The 19,056-nt window shown below is 49.1% G+C and overlaps 1 protein-coding gene across 4 annotated transcripts in view; it reads right to left on the bottom strand.

The window, feature by feature from the left end:
- Window positions 1–1,310, bottom strand: part of STEAP3 (STEAP3 metalloreductase) — a 40,955-nt gene extending 39,645 nt beyond the window's left edge. For 2 of the 4 annotated variants that reach the window (XM_036886625.2, XM_036886624.2), the window contains exon 1: window positions 1,107–1,309. The gene's annotated coding sequence lies outside the window, so the exon portion shown is untranslated. Of the gene's footprint in view, window positions 1–1,106 lie in introns of all 4 variants that reach the window. The other 2 variants (XM_036886622.2, XM_036886623.2) reach the window with 2 other exon arrangements.
- Window positions 1,311–19,056: the final 17,746 nt, after the last annotated feature.

Raw genomic sequence — 19,056 nt, 5'->3', positions numbered from 1 at the left:
CTGCATTCTTTGGACTGTTACCATCCCCTGAGAACGTGGCCTGTCTCTCACTAGTAGGCTCTTCTGGGCCCCAAGTCAGAAAAGTCTGTATAAATCCTACTTCTGCAACTTGCTACTTGTGCATTCTTGTAAAATACCCATGCTGTCTGAGACTCAGTTTTCCAGCTATAAGGAGATGATAATGGTGCCTTCTTGTCCTAAAGATTAACTGGGATATTGTGTGTAAAGCAAGTTGCCTGGCACAGACAAATGCACAATAAATGTGTGCTATTAATTGTATTACTGCACTCTGATGGACAGAAATATTTCCCTGGGGTGTTGCCAGAACCCCCACTTCTGAAGCCTGTCTCAGAGGCGGCCCTGGACACTGGGAGGCCTGTGGTGCCCTCCGCCAGGGCTCTGGCTGGACCTGCCTGAGTTTTCCCCTCGGATCCTGCCGCCTGGACCCCAAACGACATACTAGCTGGGTGTACCTAACCCTTCATCTACCCAGAGTGATCAAAGTTCCAACCACACCTCTCTGCGCGGCCTGCCCCCAAATTTCGGGGAAATGGGTGGGCGGGGTAAGTTTGCCAGCCAGAGCTACGAGGGCAGAGGCGGGCCCTGGTCGGCCCAGCCTCTTCCTGACCAAGGTCGTGCGCTCCTGCTCCGCCGGCCGGGGCTGCGAAGGGGCCTGGAGGCCTGGCGCGGAAGATCTTCCCGGCCGCGCCTGGCCCTCCCCTGAAACCGGCCGGCCAGATCTGCGGAGCACTCAGGACCCGTGGACTCTGCGGGTCCGCAGGGGGCGCGCAGAGCTGCATCCCCAAGTCGGGCGCCGGCACTCCACAGCCCCGCCCCCGGAGCCCCCGGCCCTGCCCACCCTGCTTGGCGCACGCGGCTCGCGTCCCCGCGGAAGGAAGGAGTTCGCGGGTTGGGACCCGGGACCCCGGTTCTCTGCCGCGGGGCACACGTGGCTTGATCCCAGCGGCCGCAGTCGCCTGCAGACGTGTGGCGGTGCCGGCCTCCGGGCGGCGACAGTTCAGGTGCAAGCCGGCACTGCCGAGGCGCGGGTCCCCGGACAGAGCGCAGTCCTCTGCCCCGTGGCGACCCGGGAGGAGGTCACTTACCTTTCCGGCTAGCTGCTCAGAGCAGCGGCGGCGACTGAAGATCCACAGCGAGGGCGGTGGCCCATGCCCGAGGCTCCTCCTCTCTCCGCGCCCCGCCTGCCCGCCCGCGGGGACGGACTTTCGGTGGGGAGGTGACCACCGCCTGCCTGTGGCTGCTTATCCTGCTCGGCCACCCCCTCCCCCACCCCGCCCCGGGTGGCAGTCGGGAAGCTGCAGGTCCTTGATCCCCGCCTGGCCCTGTAGCTCTGGCGACGGCGGCTACCAATGATCTTCCGTCCTGGCCCGAGGTTCGCAGACAGCCCTACCGCTTCCTGATATGCATGTGCCCCCTCCCCCACTCCCACCCCGGTTAGAGTGCGGAACCGTAACCAGGACAAGGAGGACATGAAAGCCAGAGTGACTTCTGAATCCTGCTTCCTTAACATGAGGAACACCCCAAACCCACATATATTTAATTACCAAGGGTAGGGACAGGCCAAATTGCCCAGATGCTAAGAGGCCAAGGCCTTGGATGGGGTCCTTTTTCTTTCTGTCCTGCAATGGAAGCAGGCAGCAGAGACCCTCTCCCGCAAGGTTGCATTCAGGCTTTTGTGGCCCTGCCACATCTCTGTCCCTTGTCCACCTATAGGGTGGACCTTTGACCCTTCCCAATAGTCCCCAGGTTTCAGGGCCTGGGAGCAGACAGAAGGCCTTTGGGCCTCCTGGAGCTGCTGGGGACACTGGGGCTTGCCTCCATGTCTACACTTCCTGGGCTCCAGAACAACCCCTGCTCTGAGAAAGGTGGCCCCAGCATTGCCTGCTGCTTTTCCTCCTCTGTGTGGATGGCATCACAACACAGCAGTGAAGTAGGCTTATGTGAGACTTTTGGGTACCTTTCTAGAGGTGTGTATGTGCTCATCTGAAGCTCTTTCTCACCTGTGACCTCACAACACACACCACTGACAGTCAATCCCCTCCCTTTACCACTGAGGTCATGGGGACTCTGATACTTAAGTAGGGTACTGTTGGCACCAATGTCCTTCATGGGAGGCTGACTGAGGGTTTCTTGAGCTCTAGAACTCTGTTAAGAATATTCCTGGGGACATATTCCTGGGGACCAACACCTGATAAGGAACTTCAAATTACTCCAGGAGGCCAACTTGTGCTGGGGAGATCAGCCCTAGGAGTGACTATCTGAATCCTGTGGCCAGAGGCAGGCAGCTGGGCCTTGAGGACGGTCCCACAGCTAGACCCCAAAGAGCACAATGGGGATGAAGAGACACCTCCAGGTGGTGGGAATGCTGTTGTGAGAGGCCTCTCCCCTGCTCCACCCTGCTGAGAACCCTCTAGGAGCACCCTTGGTTCTGTCCCACGTATAGGTTTCCTTCTGCCTAAAAGATCCTTCCTCCCCAGCATTCTGTTCTGCCACACCCCTGGGCAATACCCTCTCTGAGCTTCTTCAGTTCAACATTCAGGGAGTCCCACCATGCTATGCAATGTTCTGGGTGGTGACACAGGTGCCCAATGCCTGGTCCCTGCCCTTGGATGTTGAGTTGCCTCTGCAATGGGTTGTAAACTTTGGGAAGACAGGAACCAATTCCTAATTCCACACACAGTAGGTGCTCTTTAAATATCTGCTCTGCCTGATGGGGATCTCTGAGCATCCTTCTTTCGACTCCAGTGGGCAGCCCAAGGAGATTGAGCTTGAGCAATGGAGGGCTGAGAGGTCTTCCAGCATCCTGGGAAGGGCCATTTGATCCATCCAGCATCCTTCTAAAGAAAGGTGGGCCTCTTTGAGGGGCTTCCCATGAGTTGGAGAGAGAGAGAGAAGGCTGGCCTGGTAGATGTCTACAAAAGGAAAAATGACCTAAGAGGAGCTTGAGCTTCTGCAAGAGAAAATGGAGAGGCCTGGAAGGCATGGGGATGTGGGAGGTAAATGCCGAGCTCAAGCACCTAAGTGGGCGGGGCACCACCCAGACTGCTGGCTGTTGGTGTTTTGCTTTGTCTGGACTGGGAGTGCCTTGAGCAGAAAGGTGTCTCACCTGGCAGGGGGGCTGGTGGGGTGAGTGTTCAGTAAACATTCCTGAACACTTTTGAGGCCAAGCTCCCTAGCAGATGAGCTATTTCCTGACCCAGGAGGGAGGACGGTGCATGGACATGGGGCACTTCCCCTGTGCCAGAACTTTGTCCACAGCCAGGCCGAGGGCAAAGCAGGCAGAGCCATCCTTCCTTCAGGACATTTGGCAGATCAGGGTGCTCCTCTGCCCAAAACCCTCCCCTGGCTCCCTAACCCCACCCCCAATCCTGCCCTGCTGGCTGGTCCCCTCCCTTTCCTTAACTAGATCTGACAGGGTGCTCAGGCAGGCCTGGGCCCAAGCCGTTGCTCTGCCCGAACCTTGGGCCCTCCCTCCCTCCTTCAGATCCTTGCTGAAATAGCCACATCTCTGTGGTACCCACCTGATCATCCCCCATCCTTCGTCCACCTACTGTGCCCTATTCCTTTCTTTCTTTTTTTACATTGCCTTTATTTCCTTCTAACACACTCTAAAACACACTTCCTGTTTGTTGTTTATTACCTGTCTGCTCCCACAAAAATGTGGGCTCCCCCAGGACAGGGAGTTTCACCTGCCTCACTCACTGGATGTGCCTAGAGCATGCCTGGCATGCAGTTGGTGCTCAGTACATAGTTGTTGAATGGATGTGCCCTACTCTCCCCCTTCTTCATTTCCTTCAGCATCTCTGGATAGCTTTTTTTTCCTGTGGCTCCTCTGGCCCCAAACCTCCCACCTCTTCCCTGCTGCCCCAGAGCTAGTGCGGTGCTGGTACAGAGGAGTGCTCCATATACACACTGATGGATGTCTGAACCTGGAGCTACTGAATATTCTCTTTACAGAGCCCCTTGGTGCCCGCCTTCTGAGATTGCCCTTTTCCGTGGACAAGGCTGGCCCTTTGGCTAAGAGGACTAGAGCATCCAGGAAGAGAATCTATATTCATCTCCTACTTGGGCCAGAGAGGAGGGACGTGTTCAATTTCAGCTTCTTGGATTCATCCAGCATTTACTGGCTGGGACAGAGTGCATCCATTTCACGAAATAAATACTCTCATTGACTATTAAAATGAGATGGTCACAAGAAGCCGTATTCTCTGACAGCCCTGGTGGGAAGTCAGGCCACCTGGATTTAGTCCTGCTGGGGCTGGGGCTGGGCCCAGAAAGTGGGCCCCAGAGAAGGTGCTCCTCACCCTTGCTCTCCTTCAAGCCTCTGGAGCTGCTCCCTCATGTGAGGGAGGGAGTGTGGTTGCACTTCATGGTGGGAGATCCTGAGTGTGATTTGGGCAAATGGAGGAATTTCCTCTGCCACTCTGATGACCCAGCCGGTAAAGCCATGTCAGAACCACCCAGAGCTGATGGGAGTGGTTTGTGAGAGGGAGGCACTGAATGGGAACACAAGCTGGCAAAGCATGCTTGGGAACTTGGATTTGAGCATTCAGGCATGTGGCCAATGTTGTAGAGCATTATAAGGTGCAGTGTGTGGGGCACTGGGATCCTGGCCCTGCACCCCAGAGCTTGGTACTGTCCTCTGGCATAAGGCTGCCTCCTTCAGTCCTCTACTGAAACATGATCTTCCCAAGAGGAAAAGCTCTCTGAGTTCAGTGGAATGAGAAGCAGTATATCCATAAGAGATTTTACTCTGGCCAGCACAAGAATGTGAAGGGGGTTCTAAAAGCAGGTGCTAAAAGGGAGGGTGGATAAGGGACTGGGGGCGGGGTGAGCAGGAGCAGCCATTTTTCTAAGGAAGCTCCCCAGCACATAGTAGGTACTTAATAAACTTTGTGTAAGATCAAGAGCCCTGGCTTGTGACTAGAACATCAGTGGCCAATGGGAATGTAGGAAGCTGGCCCAGTAGCTCCATAGGGCATTTAGTGAGCCCAGGAGCAGGTCCTTCTTGTCTGTCTATGGTAGCATTGCATTGCCTTTCAGCTGGGGGAGATTGCAAAAGTGCACAACTAGGGAAGTCTGGCCTTTAGACCCTTGCTCCAAATGGGGTGCACATGATGGCCTACAGGGTGGGGGGTGGGGGGTTAGAATTGCAGAGTCTCAGGCCCACCCCAGACCTCCTGAATCAGAACCGCATTTACAAGACCTGCTGGAGACTGTGTGCACATTGAAGCTTGAGAAGCACTGGTCTACAGTTCAAAGGAGACCACCTGAACACCTGGGCCAAGGCAGGTGGTCAGAAACCTTTTGTGGACCACTTCCAACCTCAGTAGGTGGCACTTTAACGTTGTACCCTGTGCTTTCTCAAAGGTCCTTGTGAGCCAAATAGACTGATACAATCTGCTTTTTTATAAAAATGGAGTGACTCTGTCCTTCACAACACTCAGTGCCTATTATACAAAGCTTCAAGAGAAAAATGTGTAAAACTAATATCACTCCTTTCTAATAACTGATCTTATTTCTTTTTTTACCGTGGTGACTAGGATACTCACCCATACTCATGACTATATTATCCTTATTATTTTCCCCTAGTCCATGATTTCTGTGTCTAGTTTACAATTAGCTTTATTAAGTTTTTCATTGTAAGCTGTCTTAAGCTGATTTTGGAAAAAGCCAATTGTGTAAGTAAAGTAATGAGGAAGCATCTGTGTGCTGACCCCTGTCTTTCTCCTTAGTGGCCATCACCCTTTCATGGCAAAGGGAGGGGCATGGCTCATGCTTTTCTGGATTTCTGAGAGGCAGGGGGTTGGGACAAGGATGTGTCCTTGCACTTTTGCTGTGAGAAACTGAGAAAAGAAACCCCAACCAGCTAAGGGTCCCCTGAAGGGAAATCATGACAGGATACTCACATTGAGACCCTCTCTGCTTCCTCTTGGCCCATCAGTGCCCACCTCACCTGATGGGGGGGGCAGGGTACTGTCCTCCATGCCAGGGAACTCTCTGCAGCCAGGGGCAGGGGCCATGTTCACCAGGGGCCCAGCTGCCATCTCCCCCATGTACTGCTCCTTCTGTCATGGGCCCCCCAGGCTGGGTGGCTGGCACTCAAGTGGGTGGCTAGGAGAGTCAGTTGAAGCAAGGTCAGAGCCCACCCCAGCAGAGATGGGACCACTGACCTCAGGATCAACTGCAAACACTCTGTGGTCAGCAGCTGAGATATGCCCTCCCTCCAGATCTGGAGATGTATTTTAACATGCTCAGTTCTGTTTCCTGGGTCTGGGCTTCTAAGGAGAGGGATGACATTTTTTGAAGGTCCACTGTAGAGAAAATGAAAGTTCCTATGGGCAGGAATCTCACCTGACCCTGGTCGGCTTGCTCACTGCACACGTGTTGGCAATATGTTATTATTGACTCTATATAAAGAGCTCTGCCCAGGGTTCTGGGCTACACAGCTGCAGGAGAGTAGAGGCTGGAGTAGTGGCAGCACCCAGGACAGAGACAGATGGTTTGGGGGGCAGAGAGGCCCAGAGGCAGAGACCTGCTTGCTGCATGTGGACTTGTCCTGAGGCACCCGGTATTCTAGAGCTTGACCTACCACCATGGGAATAAAGCTGGGTATAAACCCTTTCAAACCAAGAACATTCCACTGTCATTTTTTGGTCTCACTGAATCAAGAGTGAACTTGCCCGGGGCTGAAACGCATTGGCCAATAAGATCAGTAGGAAATAAGATCAGTTATTGGCCAATAGGTTTCAGCCCCGGGCAAGTTTGCTATGGATTCAATATGACCAAAGAAATTGACAGCAAAACGTTCTTTGGGGTGAAAGTGTTTATTACCTGGCTTGTTCTCCCAGCGGCAGGTTGAGCACTAGCATCTCTGCCTTTGCTGAGAGCAGTGGGCCAGCTCTCTATATAGTGCAATAATAGCTTATGGCCTAAAGGTGTGGAAGTGGTAGCCTAGCAACAGGCCAGTTACATCATCAGGTGGTTTTAAGTTCAGTGAGGATCCTGGACATAGGAACCCCAACTTCTCCATACACCGACCTTGAGGCAAGCACTGTGCCACATTTAAATCACCCTGCAAGGTGAATGGGATCAGCCTCATTTTTCAGATGAGGAAAGTGCCTTGCTTAGCATCATGAAGCAAGGAAATGGCAGAAATGGGATTTGAACCAAGTCTGAATGAATGACTCCCAGGTCTTTCTGCTACCTCTGCACCACTAGGTAGAAGGTTCCTGGGGGCAGAGGCCAACACACCTTGGTTACCCCCTGACTTACCAGTGAGTTTCAGCCCCAAGCAAATTTACTATGGATTCAGTGAGATGGAGAAATGACAATGGAACGCTCTTGGGGGTCAAAGGATTTATTACCCAGCTTGTTCTCCTGGTGATATGTCAAGCACTAGAATCACATCTGCATCCAACAGTCTACAGGTCTGTAATACTCCCAGTCTCTGTCTTCCCTCAGAGCATTGGGTAGAGATCTTTATATAGTGATTCAGTCAATAATAGCTTATTGCCTACAAGTGTGGAAGCAGTAGCCTAGAAGTAGACCAATTACATCACGTAGTTTAGGGTCAGGTGAGGATCCTGGCCAAAGGAACTTCCATTTTACCCACATCCTCCTTAGTGCCAAGGACTGGGGCCAGGTGAGGTGAGGGCAGAGCAGGGGCATCCTGTGTATGAACAGAGGGAACATGAATGGGGTTTGGGGCCTCTCTCCCAAATTCTCATCACCATGCACCACTGCCTCAGTAAGTAAGATCCCACCTACCACCCATAGCCTCTCAGATGGGTGACAGCTCCACAGGGCTGAGATTTGCACAGCCTGGAAGAAGACCTGTAGAACACCAGTGTGGAAAAAGTGAAGGTTCCTATGGCCAGGATCCTCACCTGAACCTAAACTACTTGGCGATGTAACTGGCCTACTGCTAGGCTACTGTTTCCATACCTGTAGGCAATTAGGTATTGACTGAGTCACTATATAAAGAGCTCTGCCCAGTGCTCTAGGTGGAGGCAAAGATGAAGGAAGATTACAGGCCTACAGACTGTTGGATGCAGATGTAATTCTAGTGCTTGACATATCACCAGGAGAACAAGCTGGGTAATAAATCCTTTGATTTCCAAGAACGTTCCATTGTCATTCCTTGATCTCACTGAATCCATAGTGAACTTGCCTGGGGCTGAAACCCATTGGAAAGACAATTGGCGACATCTGCAGGATTCATTGTTGACCAAGGAAAAAGACAGGTTGCCCGTTATAGGAGGGGTCCTCCAGTGGGCTGCCCGTATGAATGCAGAGACAGTCTATTGTCCAACAATGGGTATGTGGTCTGAGGTGGCTTGCCTCCTAGAGGACTGGGCCCCACCCCAGGACTGGAGGCAGGTGGAGGTGATACCAGAGGCAGTAGGGGTGGCCCTTGGTATAGTCTCAAAGGTCCTTTGAGAAACAGAGTGCCCGTGAAGCAGTGGGGAATGTGGGTTGGCTGCTTCTCACAGTATTAAAAAGTCTACAGATGAGAAGAACATGCTTCTGAAAGAGATACAAAAAATGGAAGCACGAGAATGCGAGCTGTGAACTGCTGTGGATTCACTGAAGAATGAAATGGCATTGATATGAGAGGAAGCAGCACAAGAACGCTGGCTGTGAGGTGCTGTTGAGGAGGTAAAAAATTTGTTGGTGACTGAAATGGCATCAGTATGAGGTACTGTGGAAGAGGTAAATGCCATGAAGGAAAAGGACAGACCCATGCAGACCACAAGAAGAGGCAGTGTGAGGTCCAGTGAAGGAGGTAAAAGATCCCTTACAGAATGAGACAGCAGCGCTGCCAGGTGCTCTGAAGGAGGCAAAGGCCATAGAGGAAAAGGACATACTCCAGAGGGAAGCACAGGAACAGGCAGCATGAGAACGCCAGCTGCGAGGCATTGAGGTGAAGGTAAGAGACCTTCTGAAGACTGAGCTAGCATTGCCGTGAGGCACTGTAGAAAAGGTAAAGGATGTAACAGAGGAGGCACTCTGGGAGTGGAGAGAAAGGCACCATCAGCCCAGGAAATCGAGGAGCTGGGGAAGGATGAAGGGGTGGTGTCAGAGGCACTGACTCCTCTATTGAAAGTACCCCCAGTGGTTGTAAAAAAAATAAAGACACAGCAACCGAGCGTTCCCCCAGGAGAGGTTGCAGCCCCCTCCCCAGGTCGTGGAGCAGTCTATGGTCCACCCATAGACTCAGGCTGAGCTGGTGGATTTGGGCTCCTTGTTTTGGCAGAAGCCCTCGGAGTCAATATCAGCTTGGCTCCTGCGTCTGTGGGATTTAGGGGTGGATGGAATTGTTCCTTCTGGATCAGAGATGGGAAAGCTGGCTTCCCTGACAGTGCAGCCTGTCTTGAGGCAGTGATTACAAAATGCACATCAGACCCCAGGGAGTCACTCCCTCCTTGATTGTCTTATGGCTGCACTTCATGCTGTGTGGCCCAATCAGTGTGATTTACCATCCTCACTTGCTGGATGGCAGACATATGCTGAGCTCCAACAGGTGTTATGGGAGCTAGGCATAAAAAATGCCATCTACAGTGCAGAGAATTATGGCCCAGATGAGGAGTCTTTTATTTCCGGGATGAGAAATGTGCTTCAAACAGCTCCCACATCCACATCCCCCTTTGGGTCTCTAGTGGCCAATCTTGCCCCTCAGTTAGGGCAGCCCATAAGTGAGGTTACCTGTACAGTAGCAGACTTAGGAGAGGCTAAAGCAATAAGAGCACAGAAAGAAATAAGGTCTGCTACTCACAAGAAGAATTTAAAGGCCCCAGTGAAGGTTATGAGGACCTAGATGTGGGTTGACTTAATATGGGCAGGAGCAGACAGAAGAAATTAGATGGGAAATGAAATAGAATCTTACTGGAGCTATGGCAACAACTGAAACCAGACCAGCAGTTCCAGCCATTAAGAACACAGAGGCAGAGGCCAGAGACAGAGCCACAAGTCTGGCCTATGTGTTTGAAAGACTTCGTGCTGGAGAGCGAGCCAACCTCACTTGAACCCACACAGGAAGATGACTGGGGAACACAGCTTAATTGAGGGGAAGGTCAAAGTATTTTCCCTGAGGGACGAGGGTGGGACCGGAGGCCATATGTTGAAATAGCTATCCATTGGTCCCCAGTGAACATACAGCATGTCCATATGAATGGACAGCTCTGGTGGACACAGGAGCTGAATGTTCACTGATTTGTGGTAACCCTGAGTGTTTTCCCAGGACCCCCACTATTATAGACAAATATGAGGGTAAGACTATCAGAGTGAAATGAGCCCAAATCCCGAATAAGGGTGTCTACCCCAAAGGAGTATACTGTATATATCTCTCCCACCCCTGAGTGTATTTTGGGAATTGATATCCTGCAGGGTCTATGGTTGCAGACCACTGCAGGTGAGTGCAGACTGAGAATATGTGTGGTGAAGGCAGTTCTGAGGAGACATGCTAGGCACCCACCCATAACTTTACCTATACCTCGGCAGGTGACTAATACCAAACAATACAAACTGTCTGGAGAAAAGAAACTGGCATAAAGAAATAGGAGAAACTCTCCAGGAACTGGAAAATGTGGGTATTATAAAACCCACCCATTGTCCTTTCAATTCCTCAGTGTGGCCAGTAAAAAGCCAGATGGCTCCTAGGATATAACTGTGGATTACAGAGAATTAAATAAAGTCATACCCCTATGCATGCTGATGTCCTCTCTGTTGCAGACCTGATAATACCCTTAGCCATGAATTAGGAACATACTGTTATGTGGAAATCTTGCTAATGCCTTCTTTTCCATTGACATTGAGCAGGAAAGTCAGGAACAGTTTGCCTTCACATGGGAAGGATGGCAACGGACTTTCACTGTCCTTCCACAGGGATACCTCCACAGTCCCACCATCTGTCATGGACTTGTAGCCCAGGACTTGGCTACATGGGAGAAACTGCCAATGGTGCAGCTGTACCATTCTATTGATGATATTGTGCTCATATCTGATTCTCTTTCAGATCTAGAAGGTGCAGCACGTAGACTGCTGCAACATCTACAGGAGAAAGGATGGGCTGTAAACAGCACCAAGGTTCTGGGACATGGTTTGTCTGTCAAATTCTTGGGGGTTGTCTGGTAGGGTAAGACCAAAGTTATACCAGAAGCAGTCATAGATAAAGTCCAGGCCTTTCCTACGCCTACAACTGTGGCATTGTTACAGGAGCTTTTGGGTCTTCCAGGCTACTAGAGAGTGTTTATCCTGCACTTGGCAAAAATTCTGAAGCCGTTATAGTGGTTGGTAATGAAAGGGTGTCATATGGGACTGGGATGAGACATGTGCACCTGCCTTTACTGCACCAAAATGGGCAGTCATGGCCATGCAGGCCTTGAGTGTGATAGACCCATCAAGGCCCTGTGAGTTGGATGCTCATGTGTCTGAAGACAGTTATGGCTGGGGTCTCTGGCAGCAGCTTGAATGAACTCGCCAACCTATTGGATTCTGGTCACAACTCTGGAAAGGGGCAGAGGTATGATACACTTTGATAGAAAAAATCCTGGCTGCCATGTATCACGCCTTGCCCATCACTGGAATGGCCCCAATAAAGGTAATAACCACCTATCCCATCCTGGGGTGGGTACGAAACTGGACCCAAAAGCCAAGGAGTGGTGTGGCAGAAACGCTCACACTGGCCAAGTGGGGTGCCTACCTACAGCAGTGTAGTGCCCTCTCTAGTAGCCCCTTAAGTGAAGAACTCCCATGCTTATCTGGGCTGGTGACATATACTACTGAAAAGCAGGAAGAACTTGCTTTTGAACCATTAGTAACAGAGAGTCCCTATTGGGAGGGAAGAACCCCTATACCTGGAGATGCATGGTACACAGAAGGCTCCAGCCACGGGCAGCCCCTAAAATGGAGGGCCATAGCTTTCCATCCTAAGACTGAGACAATATGGATGGAAGATGGTGAGGGGCAGAGCAGCCAATGGGCAGAGTTGTGGGCCATGTGGCTTGTGATCAGCCAGGAGCCCTCCTCTATAGTTGTCTGCACTGACAGCTGGGCTGTCTATCGGGGCTTGACCCTGTGACTACCAACCTGGTACCATGCCAATTAGCTGGTTGGTCACTGACCCCTATGGGGGCAAGAATTGTGGCAAGACTAATGGGCCTGTGGTCAGACTAAAATAATTACAGTATACCATGTGACAGGTCATTTGCCACTGGCATCCCAAGGAAATGATGAAGCAGATAAATTGGCCCAGATCCTTTGGTTAGAAGGAAAGCCTACCTCTGAGGTAGTGCAATGGTTACATCAGTATTTGTTGCATGTGGGGCAAAAGACAATGTGGCCTTTAGCCTGTCATTAGGGCTTGCCTTTGACCTTTGAGGAAGTTTGTAGAGCTAGGCAGGAGTGTGTTGTGTGATCCAAAAGGGACTTACACCGAGTTCCACAGCAACATGGAACAATAGCTAAGGGGCCGATATCCCTCATCAGGTGGCAGATAGACTATGTTGGGCCTCTACGTGTGTCAGAAGGATATCGGTATGCTATGACTTGTGTGGACGCAGCTACTGGACTTCTGGTTGCTTTTCCCTACATGTTGTGCAAACCAACAGACAACTAAAAGAGGCCTGGAGCATGTATTTGCAGCCTATGGCTGACCATAGGTAATTGAGAGTGATCAAGGCACTCATTTTACTGGACATGCACTATAAGAATGGATGCAACAGTTGGGAATCAAATGGAAGTCATGTGCCATACAATCCTACTGCAGCAGACATAATAGAGAAGCACAATGGCTTGTTAAAATCCAGATTAAAGTCAGATACCAATAGTCTGCGGGGATGGTCAGTCCACTTATGGACTGTGCTATGACATTTGAATAAGAGACCCTGAAAGGGAGCCCTAAGCCCCATAGACATGCTGCCTCCCCTATACGACTGCAAGTACAAAATAAGGAAGAATCATTGAAGCCAAGGTTCAGCCACCAGAATAATATCTTGCTGCACTAAACCCTGGAGACTCCATTCAGTGGATGTGGCCTTGGTCATTTTGACACATGGATCAACAATGGCTGGCCCTCCTGGCATCTTGGGGACAAGGCCTGGAAGCTGGCCTCCTGAGTATTCCTAAAGTAACAGCAGAGTGTCCCCCAAATCACAGTAGTATATCATGAACAGCCCAAAGGTAGGAGCATCTTACCAGGAAGTTTTGTTTTATCATTATGGCCAGTGCATCCACCTCCAGTAGCACTCTATATAAACCCCTCAGTAACCCCCACAGGCAGAGGGGTAAAGGTGTGGAGTACTAGACCTAGATGGGACCCCCTTCCTGCTGTAGTCCTATCACGCTCCTATCACATAGTCCTATCACTCTCTTGCATTCATCCTACCTGATGGACAAGATTTGCCTATGTCAGTGTCATTAAAACATGTCTTATCACCCTTCAGGTCTTTGTGGATTGGACACAAACCCTAGCAAAAAGACTGCTCCTTGCTGGGGTGCATGGAGCTCCCTATCCATACCACTACTAAGTGTGAGTCATGAACTCATCCTAGTAGAACTGATTTTGAATAGCTGAAATAACCTCCTTTGGCTTGAGGATTATTATAATTTTTGTTACCTTATCAAAATCTTTTTGTATCTTAATTTTTATTATTGTTTTATTAAGGTATCATTGATATACACTCTTATGAAGGTTTCACATGACAAACAAAGTGGTTACTACATTTACCCATATTATCAAGTCCCCCTGATAACCCATTGAAGGCACTGTCCATCAGTGTTGTAAGATGCCAGACAGTCACTAGTCTTCTCTGTGCTAAACTGTCTTCCACATGACCCCCACATACCACATGGACTAGTCATCATACCCCTTAATCCCGTTCTCTCTCCCTCCCACCCACCCTCCCCCACCTCTCCCCTTTAGTAACCATTAGTTCATTCTTGGACTCTGTGAGTCTCCTGCTGGTTTGTTCCTTCAGTTTTGCTTTGTTGTTATACTCCAGAAATGAGGGAAATCATTTGGTACTTGTCTTTCTCTGCCTGGATTATTTCACTGAGCAAAATACCCTCTAGCTCCATCCATGTTGCAAATGGGAGGATTTATTTTTTTCTTATGGCTGAATAGTATTCCATTGTGCATATGTACCACCTCTTCTTTATCCATTCATCTACTGATGGACACTTAGGTTGCTTCCATGTCTTGGCTATTGTAAATAGTGCTGCGATAAACATAGGGGTGCATCTGTCTTTTTCAAACTGGGCTGCTGCATTCTGAGGGTAAATTCCTAGAAGTGGGATTCCTGGGTCAAATGGTATTTCTATTTTGAGCTTTTTGAGGAACCTCCATACTGCTTTCCACAATGGTTGAACTAATTTACATTCCCACAAGCAGTGTAGGAGGGTTCCCCTTTCTCCACATCCTCACCAGCATTTGTTGTTCGTAGTCTTTTCAATGTTGGCCATCCTAACTGGTATGAGGTGATAGCTCATTGTGGTTTTAATTTGCATTTTCCTGATAACTAGTGATGTGGAGCATCTTTTCATGTGCCTGTTGGACATCTGACTTCCTTCTTTGGAGAATTGTTAGTTCATATCCTCTGCCCATTTTTTATAGGGTTATTTACTTTTTGAGTGTTGAGTTTATTTGCGTTTTGCCTGTGAGTTCTTTATACATTTTGGATCCCCTTGTCAGATATGTCATTTACCAATATATTTTCCCATACTGTAGGATGCCTTTTTGTTCTGCTGATAGTGTCCTTTTCTGTACAGAAGCTTTTTAGCTTTATGTACTCCCACTTGTTCATTTACTCTTTTATTTCTCTTGCCTGAGGAGATGCATTCAGGAAAAAGTTGCTTATGTTTATATTCAAGAGATTTTGCCTGTTTTCTTCTAAGAGTTTTATGGGTACATGACTTACATACAGGTCTTTGATCCATTTTGATTTACTTTTGTGTATGGGGTTAGACAGTAATCCAGTTTCATTCGCTTACATGTAGCTGTCCAGTTTTGCCAACACCAGTTGTTGAAGAGGCTGTTTTTTCCCCATTGTATGTCCATGGCTCCTTTATCGTATATTAATTGACCACATATGCTTGGGTTTATATCTGGACTCTCTATTCTGTTCCATTGACCTATGAGTCTATTCTTGTGCCAGTACCAAATTGTCTTAATTCCTGTGGCTTTGTAGTAGAGCTTGAAATCAGGGAGCATGATCCCCCCAGCTTTATTCTTCCTCCTCAGGATTGCTTTGACTATTCGGGGTCTTCTGTGGTTCTATATGAATTTTAGAAGTATTTGCTCTAGTTTGTTGAAGAATGCTGTTGGTATTTTGATAGGGATTGCATTGAATCTGTAGATTGCTTTAGGCAAAATGGCCATTTTGATAATATTAATTCTTCTTATCCATGAGCATGGGATGTATTTCCATTTATTGATATCTTCTTTAATTTCTCTCATGAGTGTCTTGTAGTTTTCAGGGTATAGATCTGTCATTTCCTTGGTTAGGTTTATTCCTAGGTATTTTCTTCTTTTTGATGAAATTGTGAATGAAATTGTTTTCCTGATTTCTCTTTCTGCTAGTTCATCATTAGTGTATAGGAATGTAACAGATTTCTGTGTATTAGTTTTGTATCCTGCAACCTTGCTGAATTCAGATATTATATCTAGTAGTTTTGGAGTGGATTCTTTAGGGTTTTTTATATACAATATCATGTAATCTGCAAACAGTGACAGTTTGACTTCTTCTTTACCGATCTGGATGTCTTGTATTTCTTTGTGTTGTCTTATTGCCGTGGCTAGGACCTCCAGTACTATGTTGAACAAAAGTGGAGAGAGTGAGCATCTTTGTCTTGTTCCCAATCTTAAAGGAAAAGCTTTCAGCTTCTTGCTGTTAAGTATGATGTTGGTTGTGGTTTGTCATATACGGCCTTTATTATGTCAAGATACTTGCCCTCTATACCCATTTTGTTGAGAGTTTTTATCATGAATGGATGTTGAATTTTTTCTAATGCTTTTTCAGCATCTATGGATGTGATATGTGGTTTTTGTCCTTTTTATTGATGTGTATGATGTTGATGGATTTTTGAATATTGTATCATCCTTGCATCCTTGGAATAAATCCTACTTGATCATGATGGATGATCTTTTTTATGTATTTTTGAATTCAGTTTGCTAATATTTTGTTGGCTTTTTTTGCATCTATGTTCATCAGGGATATTGGTCTATAATTTTCTTTTTTTGTGATGTCTTTGCCTAGTTTTGATATTAGAGTGATGTTGGCCTCATAGAAGGGGTTTGGAAGTATTCCCTCCTCTTCAACTTTTTGTTAATTTTGTTATTATCTCTACATTGTTGTTATCCTCTGTTGCTGTTGTGGAATCTGGTTACAATGCTTCAGCTTTCTCACACAGGGATCATTGTGAAAGACTGAGAGCATGAAGATTGTGAGAGGAGAATCCTGGAGGGGTGGAGTATAGATAAAGTAAAGGCTTTGATGGCCAGGATCCTCACCTGAACCTAAACTACTTGATGATGTAACTGGCCTGCCACTAGGCTACTGCTTCCACACCTGTAGGCTATTAGCTATTATTGACAGAGTCACTCTACAAAGACCTCTGCCCAGAGCTCTGGGTGGAGGCAGAGATGAAGGAGGATTACAGACCTGCAGACTGTTGGATGCAGACCTAATTCTAGTATTCGACCTATTGCCAGAAAAACAAGGTTGGTAATAAACCTTTTCACCCCAAGAATGTTCCATTGTCATTCCTCAGTCTCACTGAATCTGTAGTGAACTTGTCTGGGGCTGAAACCCACTGGCAAGACAGCCAGGCAAGTCTTCAAAAGTCTGCATGTATCTGGCATGCTGCCTGACCTCACTGACATGGCCCATGTGGGCCATTATCTTCAGAGCTGCAGCAGAAGCCAGGTCCCTGCAGGAAAAGATAAGGGAGACCATGACCCAGGACTGGCTATATATACTAAGGGACACTGGCTGCAGGCAGCCAGGGAAGGGAGGGCCCAGGGTTTAGTCTCTGGAAGCATCTGGAGGGTAATCAAAGACACCTACCTAGGCTCTTCTGTGGCTTCCCTGCTGAGCCTTGGTCTCCTCAGCTATAGAGGAGAGTATACATCTCCTCAGGTGGTTGTGAGAATTGAGTGATAAATTGCCAGGGAAGGTCCTGGTGCTCAGCAGGTGTTCATTAAGGGCAGTTAGCTAGCCTGAGAGGGTAAAGGAAGGGTGTTCCGGAAGAGGAAGGGAGACCGCTGAAAAAGCCAGTTTCTGAAGTAATGCACCTGCTGGAAGGCCGTGCTCCTCCCCTTTGGGAGAAGCTTCCTCCTTATCCTGAGTCCTGATGTAAGTTCTCCCCTTGTCTGAGAAGTGCTCAGGGGACTAGTTCTCCTCTGACATCCTGGCTGGGAACCCCAGGTAGGCAATGAGAGCCAGCCGCCCCACCCCTTTTGCCTCCTCTGTCCTGGAGCCAGCAGGTGCTGAGGGGACCCAGTTCTGGGAATCAGGAGCCCTGGCCATGCCTGGTCCTGGGCTGCCCATGGCATCTCTTCTTGCCATGCCCCCTACTGCTGCCTGCTCAATGAGTCTGAGATCCTAGTGCTAAAACTGCTCCCCTGCTTTGAGAGTGCTGGGAACAGCCTGTCCCACCACAGTTGGGGCGGGGGCCGGGGCGCTGATCAAGAGAGGCCTGGTTTGCATCTGGGGTGGGGAAGTGAGGTTTTATCCTGCTGGCAGTGGGGGCCCAGGAAGGTTTTAAGAGGCATGAGTGTGTGTGATAAAAATAGCTAATATTTTCCTGAGGTTTGCTATATACCAGGCACTATTCTAAGCTTTTATAGTGTATTAATGAATTTACATTTACCCCATATTCAAATAAACACAGAGAGGCATGAGGTAAAATCACCCACTCAATGTGACATAGCTCAGAAAGTAGTAGAGCCAGGACTGACACCCCATGGGTCTGTTCTGTGTCCACCCCCTACTGCTACATTCCTGTTGCCTAGATGCTGTTCATTTCTGCAACATCACTCTCTCTGCCCAGTTGAGTGGGGGTCACAGACAAAAAAGACACATGGGAGGCTGGAATGGGCTATTTTTGGAAGTTTATCTTTTCAGGTGAAGCAAAAAGTCTTGTAAGTCTTCTGTGTCGAGGGACTTCACCCAGGCCCAGGAGCTGTACATATAATCAGAATTCAAAGCAACTGCTGGCAGCAGGCCTCTGGCCTATGGTGAAAAGCTTCAGAAAGGCCATTTAGCTAATGTTGGATCCCTTGCCTGTGATGGCTGAGGAAAGGAAGTGGCTGCAGGACCCTTGGCCCACCTGCTGACTGACGCTGGGGAAGAATGAGGCTCTAAGTCACGAGGACCTAGGTTTGAATCCTGAACGTCAGTTTTCTTATCTGTGCAATGGGCATGACGACAGCAGGAGGTGTAAACTAAGTGTAGAAGGTTCAAGAGGACCCTTGACCCCTTGTCCTTTGCCATAGTCAGTCCCCTGGACTCCAGAAGCATTGAGAGAAGGAAGGAGAGTGCTTGGCTTCAGTGCACTCTCAGTCCCTGGGCCCCAGCCCTGACTGGAGGGCCTGACTGGGAACTTCCCCTCAGATCCCCATTTGACCTCATAATCTTTTCTGATGTCCCAGAAGCCCTTATCCTCCCAGGGTTGGAGGGGAGGACAGGACCCATCTCTCCCCTTGCTTCTCCAGGCCCACCTGTCTACTTTGATTCTGGAAGCTTCTGTGTGAAGCCTGTGGGCTCCTGGGCATGTTCTCCACCCCTCCTGGGTCCAGCTCCTCTGGGTTCTGGTTCCAGCTGTGCTGCAGCTGCTGTGACCTCAGAATCCCCACCTTGAGCCTCTGTTCCCCCAGATGTCAAATGAAGGGAGTTTCAAATGCTCTGAGGAGCCTGAGGTGGCTGCACCTGCCTTAGTGGGCTCAGGGCCTAGACCAAGGGTGAGACTCCAGCCCCACCCATCCCTTACCTAGAGCAGGACCCCCTTACTATTTATACATAGGATCAGGTTGAA

The sequence above is a fragment of the Manis pentadactyla genome, chromosome 8 (genome assembly GCF_030020395.1).
Source record: "Manis pentadactyla isolate mManPen7 chromosome 8, mManPen7.hap1, whole genome shotgun sequence".
Classification (NCBI taxonomy): domain Eukaryota; kingdom Metazoa; phylum Chordata; class Mammalia; order Pholidota; family Manidae; genus Manis; species Manis pentadactyla.
The sequence above is the reverse complement of the archived record's forward strand: the minus strand, read 5'-3'. Positions and strand labels throughout refer to the sequence as shown.